The sequence below is a fragment of the Camellia sinensis genome, chromosome 4, assembly GCF_055761805.1.
Source record: "Camellia sinensis isolate YWXY chromosome 4, ASM5576180v1, whole genome shotgun sequence".
Taxonomy (NCBI): Eukaryota; Viridiplantae; Streptophyta; class Magnoliopsida; order Ericales; family Theaceae; genus Camellia; species Camellia sinensis.
Window position 1 is genome coordinate 124643701 of NC_138964.1, and position 12792 is coordinate 124656492.

Consider the following 12792-nt stretch of genomic DNA (forward strand, 5'->3'; position numbering starts at 1 on the left):
CACCTTAGCTGAGCATCAGCAACAGCAACAAAAGGCACTAAAGCTTAATCGCAGCAGCAGCCACAAAACAGACCATAACCGCAGCCAGATACCCAACCTACTAACAGAGCCTTAGCTTGCAGTCAATACTCCAGTATCACCCCCATTACACTGAATAACAAATCTGCCATAAATTTGAGATAATGTTATGCACAGAATAATGCAAATCCTTCAACCTGGACTTTGCCCACAATGCCACTCTAACCTTCATCAACTTCTCCAAATTCACAAAATGAGGTTGCTCATTATTAAACAAACAAGCATTTCTTAATTCCCAAACTGACCATAGCACAGCCATAGGAACAATTCTCCACAACATCTTTACCTTCTTTTTCACCTTAAAACCAGCCCACCAACTAAACAAAGACTGAAGTGATTCAGGAATGGCCCGACACAAACCCCACCAATCAATAATCTCAGACCACACTTTCCAAATACGACTACAATGCAGCAAGACATGACTCTGAGTCTCCACCTCTGACTTGCAAAAAACACAAAGAATATTTGCATTAGACTTGAGCACCCCAACACTTTGCATAAAAGCAGCAGACTTCATCCTACCTCTCCAGGCTAACCAAGTCATGAATTGTACCCTAGGAGGTGCTATATTTTTCTAGATATTCATCACGAATCTGAGATTACACCCTTTATGCGAAGCCATCCAATGCCACACAGAGGCAATAGAGAAAACACCAGATGGATTAGCCAGCCAAGTGCACTGATCCTCTACATTACTCCTTAAACTGGGTACAATACGAAGGTACTCACACAAGTCAGCCAGATCCTCCTCTTCCCAAGCAAACAGTTGCCTTCTAAACATAAGATTCCAATCATCACCCTCATTTTTCCTTTGCACAAAATCAGATACTGAACCATCTTTATGAATTGATAAGGAAAAAAGTCTAAGGAAAACAAAAGAAAGGCTCTGGTTATTTCACCACACATCCACCCAAAAATTTGTCCTAATGCCATTTCCAATCACAATCTTAAAATTACAGAAAAAGAACTCCCTCAAATATGGATTTCAAGCAGCTAAGAACAGAATATCCTTCCATAAAACAGAAACGCCCCCTAACTCTACTGACAATGGATTCCACATACCTCCATGCTGACCATACTTGCTGCACAACACTTTTTTTTCATAAGGCCTTGTCTTCCACTCCAAATTTCCACCACCATTTGATCAACAAGCACTCATTAAATTCACTAAGCTTCCTCACGCCAAGCCCACCCTGACACTTGTTTTTACACACCTCCTCCCACTTAACAAGATGCACTTTTCTCTTCATCTCATCACCTCCCCACAGAAAAGTAGACTGAATTATGTCCAACTTGTTAGCAATGCCCACATGCATTTTAAATAAAGACAGAAAATACACAGGCAGTCCAGATAATACAGACTTGATCAAGGTTAATCTACCTGCAAATGATAGGCATCTCCTTTTCCATAGTGCTAGCTTTTTCTTGAATTTGTCAACTACTGGCTGCCACATTCTTTTACACCTGGGATTTGCACCTAGAGGCATACCAAGGTAATTCAAGGGCAATTTTTTAGTTAAACAATTCAGCTTTTTGAAAAATGCCTGCACCAATTCATCTTCACCACCAATCCCACAAACTTTACTCTTATGAAAATTAATCTTAAGCCCAGACATTACTTCAAAGCATCTCAATATTCTCTTCATCGTAAGGATTTCCTTCCAACTTGCCTCACAAAAAATAATTGTATCGTCTGCAAACTGAAGATGAGACACCTTAAACTGATTGTGACCCACTGAAGCTCCTTTGATGAGACCAAACTCTTTTGCTCTTTCTAATAAGATATTCAGACCTTCCGCCACCAAGTTGAAGAGAAAAGGTGAGACAGAATCACCTTGCCTTAGACCTTTGTGAGGCGAAAATTCTGAAGTTGGAGACCCATTAACTAATACAGACACCCTAGTTGATGATATACATGCCTTTATCCAACCTACCCACTTTTCACCAAAACCAAAATTGAACATCATGGAACACAAGAACCCCCAATTCACTAAGTCATATGCCTTCTCGAAATCTAATTTAAGAACAACTCTTTTCTTCTTAGATTTTTTCCACCAGTGCACCACCTCATTAGCAATTAAAATTCCATCGAAAATACATCGACCACTCAAAAAACCGGACTGCGCTTCACTAATAATCTGTGGAAGAACCTACCTCAATCGTCTAGATAAAACCTTCGCAAGAATTTTATACATTGAGTTGACCAAACTTATAGGCCTAAAATCAGCCAACCCAATAGGACATGAATGAGTGAAATAAACGAACTATTTACACCTCTAGCCAGCTTCCCATTTAAGTGGAATTCCTTTAACACCTGAATAACCTCATCCTTCATTATGGACCAACACCTTTGGAAACAAGCTAGATTGAACCCGTCCGGCCCAGGAGCCTTATTCCCATCACATTCTTTCACAGCAACCCAGATTTCTTCCTCTGTAAATTCAGATTCCAACATAGCTACTACTTGTTCACTTATTTTAGTACTTACACCAACTAATGTAGGCCTACTCTCCCACTCCTCTGAAAACAACTTCTCGAAAAAATCCACCACTGCCTGCTTAACCAAGTCCGGCTGAACCACCAAAGACCCATTCACTGCCACAGAATCAAGTAAATTTTTCCTCTGTCTTCTGCTAGCCACCATGTGAAAAAACCTTGAATTCTTATCGACATTTTCAGCCCAAAGCAACCTGGATTTTTGCTGCCACATGTTCTCTTTTTTTCTCTTCAGGTCCCAAACTGAACTTAGCACATCTCTTTTGCGACTTTTCTCAAACTCCTGCAATTCTCTAGACTCAGCCTTTAGCTCCCACTCATGTAATTCATCCTCAGTTTTTTTTTTCCAGATTTTCATTCACATTACCAAACACTTCATTATTCCATCTTCGTAATTGACCTCGCAAGTGCCCCAACTTTTTCATAATCCTATAATTAGCCCAAAAATTAGAACCCAAAAGGCAAAGTTATAAGCAACAACTTAAAAATTAGAACCCCAAAAATAAATAAATACATAAACATAAAAAAAGAAAGAAAGAAAGAAAGAAAGAAAGAAAGAACTAAAAACAGATGACTTAAGAGTTTAAAACAACTTAAACAAAACTTGAAAAACACCCAAAGTGTTTGCTCATTAAAAACAATTTTACTTGGAACATTGATCTGAACGAAAGGAAATTTCTCCGTGTTAGGTTTTTGTTATTGGCAATCCTGTTTGACAAAACTATTTTTAGTTATAATTTTACTCAACTTTTATTTCAGTGAGGTTATAAGTTTTTAGATACGAATCCAACCCAAATTGTGCCTTGTAGAGATGTTTCAAAAGTTTCACTTGCTTGCAAAAGTATTGGGAGTTGTTTTTTTTCTGCTCGAGCTGCCATTCCTGTGCTCAAGCGTAGACCTTGTTTAGTCACACGCATTTTAGTCACTCCGCTCGAGCGCCCATTCTTGCGCTCGAGCGGAGATCATGAATTTGTTTGTTATAAAGCTGCGGTTCAGTCAGGTTTTAGGATACGGCTTCTAGATCTTTTTTTTTGGATATTAGGGTTTTCTTCTAAAGTTTCTTTACTTGTTTCCTTTGATATTTGTGAGAGTTTACATCATGAATTAAGTGGATTATATCAAAGGGTTTATTTGCTTTATTTATTCAATACAAAAGAGAGAGTTGTTCTTTGGTGGATTTTGGAGAATTTGGACCTGAAGCTTTGCTGGATTTCGAAGTGGTTCATCGTTGTGGATTCGAAATCAGCATTGTGGATTCAACGTTGGGAAAGACAATTCCGAGGTAAAGACCGAGCTGGAAGAGGCACATAGGGGTCGGTTCGATTCGGGCGTGGATTCGCTAGGTAATTAAGAGTACACTTATGTAATTCCTTTGTGTCTTCTTAATGGATTGTTTTGTAGTTTTGGCCTGTGATTTTTCTATCACAATTGGAGGTGCTCCAATTATGGTTTTTGCACATTATAATCGTCATGTCGATTTGTCTTGATTATTTGTTTGGGATTGTTATTTATTGTTTAAAATTGATACATAATCACAAATCAATATCTCCGGAATGTTTAAATTTTTCACTTTGCATTACACAATCATTAAAAACTCTAAAATAAACTCCCAAAAGAATCAAATCAATAACAGTATGGAGCTCATGCACACAAAATCAATTTTACTTGGAACATTGATTTGAACGAAAGGAAATTTCTCTGCATTACACAATCATTAAAAATTCTAAAATAAACTCCCAAAAGAATCAAATCAATAACAGTATGGAACCCAATCTAAATAACCCATAAACAATCTAAAATAACCCTTAAAATGTACAATGAAGATAACGAATTTTTAGAGAGGGAAATAAAAAGACAATGTAAAATACCTATATTTTGGTGTTGAAAGATTGATGCCATTATCAAAACCTTGAGGCCAATATCAAAAATAAAGACGATATTGGGGTTTGAATTGCAGCAAGGGAAATTCCAAAAACAAAAACGGAGAGAGAAGGAGAGAGGCAAAAACAATTCTCAAGCGGAAAAAAAAAAAACTAAAACAATTCTCAATCTTACCTTGCGAGTGCGAGTTTGAAGGGAGCCGAGTTCGAGAGCAGCGTTGGTAGCGAAGTGGGAGACATTGATTTATGTATGTATGTGTACGAATCTGTATGTTGAATTGTGTTTTTGCTGTTTGCTAAATTTGATCTTTCTCTTCAATGGTGGTGGACAGTCGCAGAGTTGCTATGGCAGTAGACTGATGTTGATCAATGGCATCGAAGATGATGAGTAGCGGCAGTAGTGGTGAGTGGCAGCATCTACTCTTTCTCTATTGGTTGATCTTAGGCTAGAACACAACATCCATCTCTTTCTCTGTACTACAACACCTTGAAGAAGATTATGGGTGATGAGAGAGATCCACCATAAAGGGAGTTGAAGAGAGAACGTGAGAGAGAGCGTCTAGAGAGGGAGTTAAAGAGAATGGACAGACGTGGGGGAGAGAGAGAGAGATGAGTGTTTGGGTGGGAATTAAATGCATATGAACCATTGATATATACTTAGGATTGATCTAGACCATTAAAACCAAATGTATCTCTGATACATTTTGGACATTTTCAAAAACCATTCTATCTTATTATATAGATATAAAAATAATTTTTTTTTTCAAATATCATAATAATTAAGTTATAATTATATATATGAAAAATAAGTATTTCTCAAATAGAGTTCATATAAAATTAGTTATTATAATTGAAATTGAATTTATGTAGAACTTTATATGTAAATGGAAAAGACATGTTGATGTACCTTTTTTTTTTTTTTTTTTTTTAAATAAGCCTTTAGAATGTACCACATTAAAAAAGAAAGGGTCCTGTTATGGTGTGCAACCCCTTAAGGTTGCACACCATATGCAACAAACACAAAAAGGTGTAAGTGGAAGGTGTAAACATGAAACAGGACAGCAAACAGAAAAGGTATAAGTGTAAGGTGTAAGTTGCACACTTAAGAAAAGTCCAAAAAGAAAACACACTATACTTTTATATATATATATATATATGATGTGAAATAGATGTATACATAATAGCTGTGAAAAAAGGAGGATTTTGTTAATTTGTTTTTCTGTTTTGTTTTGTTTTTGTTTTTGTTTTTTTTTTTTTTTTTTGGTCACTTCTACTAGTGTGGATATATAATGAAAAAAAGTTGGAAATTTTGAAAAAATATTTTGAGAAATTATTTAAAAATAAAATGTGTGATGTAAATTTAAGGAGAAATAGCAATACAGTGCAGGTTTTAGAAAAAATTATAGATCAATGATAAAGTTTACAAACTTTAATAACAAAATCTTAAACTACTAATAAGTCCTAATAGTTGAACTTAATTCCCATCAAGTCCTATTGAAAATAAGACTTGGTAAAATTATCGTTAAAAATAATTTTTTTGTGATAATTTTTTATATGTCGCTAAAAATTGACAATTAGTGACTTTTTTTTTCATGATTTTTATAAATTGTCTTTAAAACTTATAATTAGTGACGTTTTTTCATGACAAATTTTTTTCATAGGACCTATTAGACAATAAATTCACTTAAGACCTACACGTAAATATCCCTAAACTTTTTCATAAATCTGTTATTTTTAGAAGTTATCATTGGATTGTAATTTTTCCTAAATTCAATGGAAGAAACTATTATACACACTCCTTTTTACATACACCAACATTTTTAGCTATTAGATCTTTTAAAAATGAATTTAAACCATTAATTTGATGCATAAGTAACGGCATTATTAATCATAACTAAACACTGCTAGATTCATAACAAAAAAAAAAAAAAACAATCATTATGAATTATAACCAACAACAACTACAGGCCATAACTAAACACCATTAAGGTATCATCTTTTTGTAATTTGACGTATAAGTTGCCTCACAACTATTTTGAACCACAATGTGGCATACAAAACATCAATAAAGCAGGGAAAATTATTTATTAATCTTGAGGCAAATAATGTTACCACAACTTGAATTTCATTGGTTATAATAAGAAAAGTCATGGCTTTCTCGTTTAGTTGACTTTTTAATTATTTAGCAATTTTAATTTGGCTAAAAAAATTATGTTTTGGATGATAGTTGGTTTTTTTTTTTTTTAATATAATTGATTTGATGGCTGTGAGAGAAAATGAAATGATTATAATTTAGATGTAACATTTTATTTTATTAACTATTTTAACTTATTTTGTTTTTATAGACTATTTTAGCTTTAAAAAAAAGCCACTAAACCCAACATCCCAAATAGGGCCATGTTAGTTCTTTGGTGACACCAAGACAAATATCAAAATTAGAATAGTGTAAACCCTTGTTCGAAAACTATCAAATAATTAGTCACACTAAAGTAATAACCAAAGCCCACAAGGGACATAACCGGATGTATGATACATACCGTAAAAATAGGCGTGTATCACAAGATTCTCCCTAATGCAGGTTTGGCATCTAGCTAAAAAAGTTTTTTTTTTATTTTATTTTAATTTTTTTTTTAAATTTTTTTGTGAAATTTGCGCATAATTTTTTTTTACTTTTCTGATTTGTCTAGTTTAGAAGAATCTAAAAAGTATTAATAAATTAATACGAAAAAACCCAAAAGAAGTTCGCTAAAAATAAAATAAAAAAAATTACAATTTTTTTTTTATCTTTAATGATTTTTTTTTCAAATTTTTTATTTTATTTATTATTTTTCTGAACCATCTAGTAAAATAGAACTTAAAGTGTAAAACTTTTTTAAAAACTAAAATGAAAAACAAAATCACCCAAAAAACGTCGAACTCAAACACCTCCATAAAATATGAGTCACACTAACCTTTATATCACATTTCACATTTAACCCATTTTTGACAACTTCTTTAGTAATTTTTTTAAGAAAAATTATTCATCATCTTAATTTCCCATAGTCTCAATTTCACTTCTAATTAGAGAGAACTAAAGATAAGAGGAGCATAATGAATCGCTTCAAATGAATCTAAACTACGTCAATAGGGAGACACAATGTGATTTAGGAAGTTTGTTAAAAGTTAATTTTTTGACTTTTTTAGTTTGTTTTAACTTTTTTATATGAGATGTGATGTGATCCAAAATAAATTAAAAATTGACTTTTAATTTTTTTTTTTTTTTTTTTTGATATGTTCCCAAATGGTCCCAGAATTACAGAATTTAGAGGAATCGTTTTTTTAAACCCATAGCATTGACTATTAATATGTATTTATATATATATATATATATATATATATCTTTGACTCCAAGACAAAGGGAAATGAACATTACTTGCCTTCGTGGTTGCTAAAAATGAACCTAGTTTTTGATGGACTTCCTTCCAAATGAACATTCAACATTTAACAGTCTGATTTCTATTTCCTGATATAATTTTTTTTTTTTTTTTGCTTTTGAAAACATTTGACGACAGTGTGTTGAGGTTGCTTCCATTGTTTCTGTGTATGTCAATTTCTGACCACACTGCTAATCAAGCACTCAGCTGGAGAACACTGACAGAATAGATTAAGCCCGAATGACTTGTCACAAAAAGAAGAGATTCCGATGGTGGTTCGTCCACCCGGGGGCACTCCGTCGAACAAGTCAGTTATCTCTCAAAGATAGCAAAAGTGCTTAACTCACTATTCAGAATACAAAAAGCATATCTTAGACCCATGGGGGTACCTTTCTTTTATAGCCAACACTTACCTAATCCCAATAGAAGCCTAGCTTCAATGGACTTAGGATTATTGCTAATCTTGGACTCCCAGTAGGATTGAGATAAACTCTCCAAGAGTCTTATCTCTATCCAAACTGAAGTCCTCTCTCATTCTAGGACTCTTGTCCCTTATCCGTTTATCCCGGATTTCGGTATCTTCGCAGATAACCTCGGCCTAGCCGAGATGATCTCGGCGTCATGACCAGGACACGTAGCACCTCGGCTAGCACTTCGGTGATACCTCGGTCACGTGTTGTCATTCAAAAATTATGTCCCCACAACTGCCCCCTAGGTTTTATTACCTCAGCATCCTAAGGTGATAGAACCTATATCATTCCTTCCTTTAATCATGACCGCTGTTTAACTTCAGCTTGTAAATTTTTTTTAAAATTTCAACAAGTGTTAACATGACCTCGGTTTAATTTCAACTTGTAAATTTTTCTTAAAATTTCAACAAGTGTTAAACATAATCTCGGTTTAACTTCAACTTGTAAATTTTTAAAATTTCAACAAGTGTTAAATATGACCTCGGTTTAACTTCAACTTATAAATTTAAATTTTAACAAGTGTTAAACATGTCTTCGGTTTAACTTCAACTTGTAAATTTTTCATAAAATTTCAACAAGTATTAAACTGATCTTGGCTTGAAAATTCCAACTCCCAAGCGTTATTCTCCAGCCCTCTTTAATTCTCCATGCCCGACCTCCCGTGAAGGCCGGTGAGAATGCCCCTTTGCCCTGTCGTGTTGAGGAACTACAGGAACTGTGTTCTGCCCCCCTTTCTGGGCATCTTTCTTGGCCGCTGGAATCGGCGTATCTTGTAAAGGGAAAGGTGACTGCATGACGTTGTTCTGCATCATGAAATTGATGACCGTTTGCAGTTCCGCCAATTTGTTCGCCATTCCTTTCATCTCGTCGCCCCTCCGCAGGCATCTATGCTTCCATACCTGGAGGTCATCCTCGTTATAATACCAGCTTCGGTCTGATTTCTTTGGCATGTCGCCCTTCTGGCCGACGTCTTTTTCTCCGTGATTCTTATCATGAGTCTCTTTGTTGCAGTTGTCTTCTTCGACGTCAAGGTCAATATGTTTCCCACTCTCAGTAGAGGTGTCGTCCCCAACCTTCTCTTTCTGTCCGTCGTTGGCCATCTATTCTCCTTTCTTTCCCACAGACGGCGCCAAATTGTGTGTGTCAATTTCCGACCACACTGCCAATCAAGCACTCAACTGGAGAACACTGGCAGAATAGATTAAGCCTGAACGACCTGTCATAAAAAGAAGAGATTTCGGCGGTGGTTTGTCCACCCGGGGGCACTCCGGCGATCAAGTCAGTTATCTCTCAAAGATAACAAAAGTGCTTAACTCACTATTCAGAATACAAAAAGCATACCTTAGACCCATGGGGGTACTTTTCTTTTATAGCCAACACTTACCTAATCCCAATAGAAGCCTAACTTCAATGGACTTAGGATTATTGCTAATCTTGGACTCCCAATAGGATTGAGATAAACTCTCCAAGAGTCTTATCTCTATCCAAACTGAAGTCCTCTCTCATTCTAGGATTCTTGTCCCTTATCCGTTTATCCCGGATTTCGGTATCTTCGCAGATACCTCGGCCTAGCCGAGACGATCTCGGTGTCATAACTAGGACACGTGGAACCTGAGCTGGCACTTCGGTGACACCTCGACCACGTGTTGTCATTCAAAAATTATGTCTCCACAATTTCAATTCTTTTGTACCATGTTTTTCTTTCTTATTAGCTGCATGTGGGGTTAAAACCCTAAACTTGGCTTCATTCTAACCACCAACGTGAAGTCTCTTCTGAATTTTTTAATTTCACTAAAGGACACTTTGAGTTGTAGAGTCTCATACCTAAGTCATCCTAACGCGGTACGGGTACGGATACATATACAAATGAAAGTAACACATGTCCTCGTGATCTAGTGGTATGATAGCATGGTAGCAGTATTTAAGAATTTACAATAGAAAGATTCGGGGTTTAAGAATTAATCTATCAATTAATAATTGATTTTCGTTAATAAAAAAAAATGAGAGTGGAAGAATGGGTTTTTATGAAAATAAATGCTATAAATCACGAAAAACGTTTTATAAAAATTGTCGCGAAATCATCGTCCGATCAACTGGCAAACTAGGATCAACTAATAGGTTAACCGACATGACTTTGCGACAGATTTCAAGAAATAATTTTTATTACACTAGACTTTTTGTTGTGAAAATATATGAAGATGTTTTAAAACATGTATTGGGATCTGCTTTAAAAAGTCATTTTTTTTGAATTTTTTGTCTTTATTGTTTATTTTTCGTTTCAAATTTGTGTAATATATTTTAGCTTTCAGATTCATCGAGTGTAGAAAAATTTTAAAAGTTCATAAAAAATAATTGAAAAATTCTAAAAGAAATTTACCATAGACAACGACGACAACAATAAAAAATAAAAAAAAAATTAAGTGAAATTTTAAGTAATGATAATGGGTATTTTAGAAGTATAAAATTTCACGTGATATAGAGAAAAGGAAATGCTTTAGACACCAACTCAGGGTACAATATACATAGTACAAACAATAGGATTGATAGTTAAATATTAGGATAAATTACAAATGTGACTCTTGAGATTTACTTAAAATGTTAATTATTTCTATAATTTTGAAAATTACATTTTGCTTTTTAAAATTTCTAGTCGTATAACAAATAATCATTTTCATTAATCAATCGTCAAGTCAACTGAGGGCAGAGTAAAAAGACCTTGAAAATTAGTCTGGTCCTAGAACCTTGAAGTTAGTCCGGTCCCATACGGCCCTAAAGTTAGTCCGGTCCCTGAGAGCCTATTGTTATCTTGGTCCAGGAGAGTACTACGGATAGTTCGGTTGCTAGGTTGCCGCACTCAGAGTTAGTACGGTCACGGTATAGCGCAGCTAGCTCTGTCAGACCTAGCTAATGGTTAGCACTGTCTAAGCAATACTATGGTCAGCACTGGGAAAACCGTGGTAGGTGCAGTGAATGAAAGAACTGAGGTAGAGTTATCTCGGTCTAGTCTACGGCTTAGCATAGCCATGCTTACCTCGGTCATGTTGGAGTCCGGCCATGGTAAGACCATCTCACTTGGTTTAAGCAGTGAGGGGGGTGTTGAAGGATAAGGATTATCTTTCAGGAGAGTGAATCCTAGAAGGACTCTACATGGAGGAGTAAAAGTCCTACTAGGATTGTGCGACACGGAACCTATAAAAGCTCACAAACATCACCTCTGGAGAGGTAACACAACTTTGATTCTCGAATACACAGAGCTTTTGTCTATTTGTCTGTTTTACTGACTTAGGCATCGGAGAGGTATCCGACACACACCCGCCGGCTAGCCCACGTTTGTATTTTCAGGGGATAAAGCGACGTCGTACAGAGAAGCGCAGAATTAATCAACAGGATTACACAGGAAGAATATTTCATGCTCGTACAATTACCGCCGTCTGTGGGAAGATCAGACTAGAACAAAACCTCTTGATCAAGCTTTTCCTCTCTAGAAGCAATGGCGCACAACGAAGATTTGCCGCAGTCCGCCATCGACGGACAAACACCAGAGGGGGGTGTAAGGCGCGAAGGCCTACCTTCTATCCCTCCCATGGTGGACTTGGAGCCATAGCGACAAAATCCCAAGAGGGATGCAAGGGGGAGGAGGCGGACTAATAGCCCCCATCACTCTCGTTCACGAAGTCCTGATAGACAAAGGCGGAGGATTGATCCTCAAGTTCTGGAGGACCGCATGAAGGAGCAAGATGAATTAATAAGGAAGATGACGGCGGACATGGAGGCCATGAAGTGCCAGATCAAGGGAAAATGGGTGGCGACAGGAGATGGGCGCAAAGGCAATGCGCCTCCTCGCCACTCAGAAGATCGTAGTAGGTATACCACGACATCGCAAGCAGAGAGTAGAAGCCTCAGGACGAGCGACACTTAATTAAGGACTTCCAGAACTCGTTACTCCAGGTCTGAGAGAACGAGATCATTAAGGTCTTACACAGAGGGAAGTACCTATCGGCCCTCACACACGTACCATACATCATCCAGGCAAACGGAGTTTACTAGATTGTCCGACTTACGGATTGTGCTTGAAGAAAGGGCGCGACAGAAGGAGGATGCTAGGGCATGCGACCCGCACAGAGTTTCAGCCCTTCGGCGGTTGGCTCCTCGGACGCATGGAAGTGTCGAGGTTGGAATGCCAGTACCACACCTTGCCTACGAACCAACAGATAAAGCGTTGGCAAGACTACATAGCTCGCCGTTCGTTCCGACGGTTGAGAACGCATCATTACCCTCAGGTTTCATCCAGCCTAAATTTACCACGTACAAAGGGAAGACATACCCTTATATGCACCTAAGCCACTTCTGCCAGGTTATGGCGGTATATCGACGAAACGAGGCTTTGATGTGCATCCTCTTCCCATTAAGCCTTGGTGACCTAAGCTTGACTTGGTTCGAAAAACTTCCAGAAGG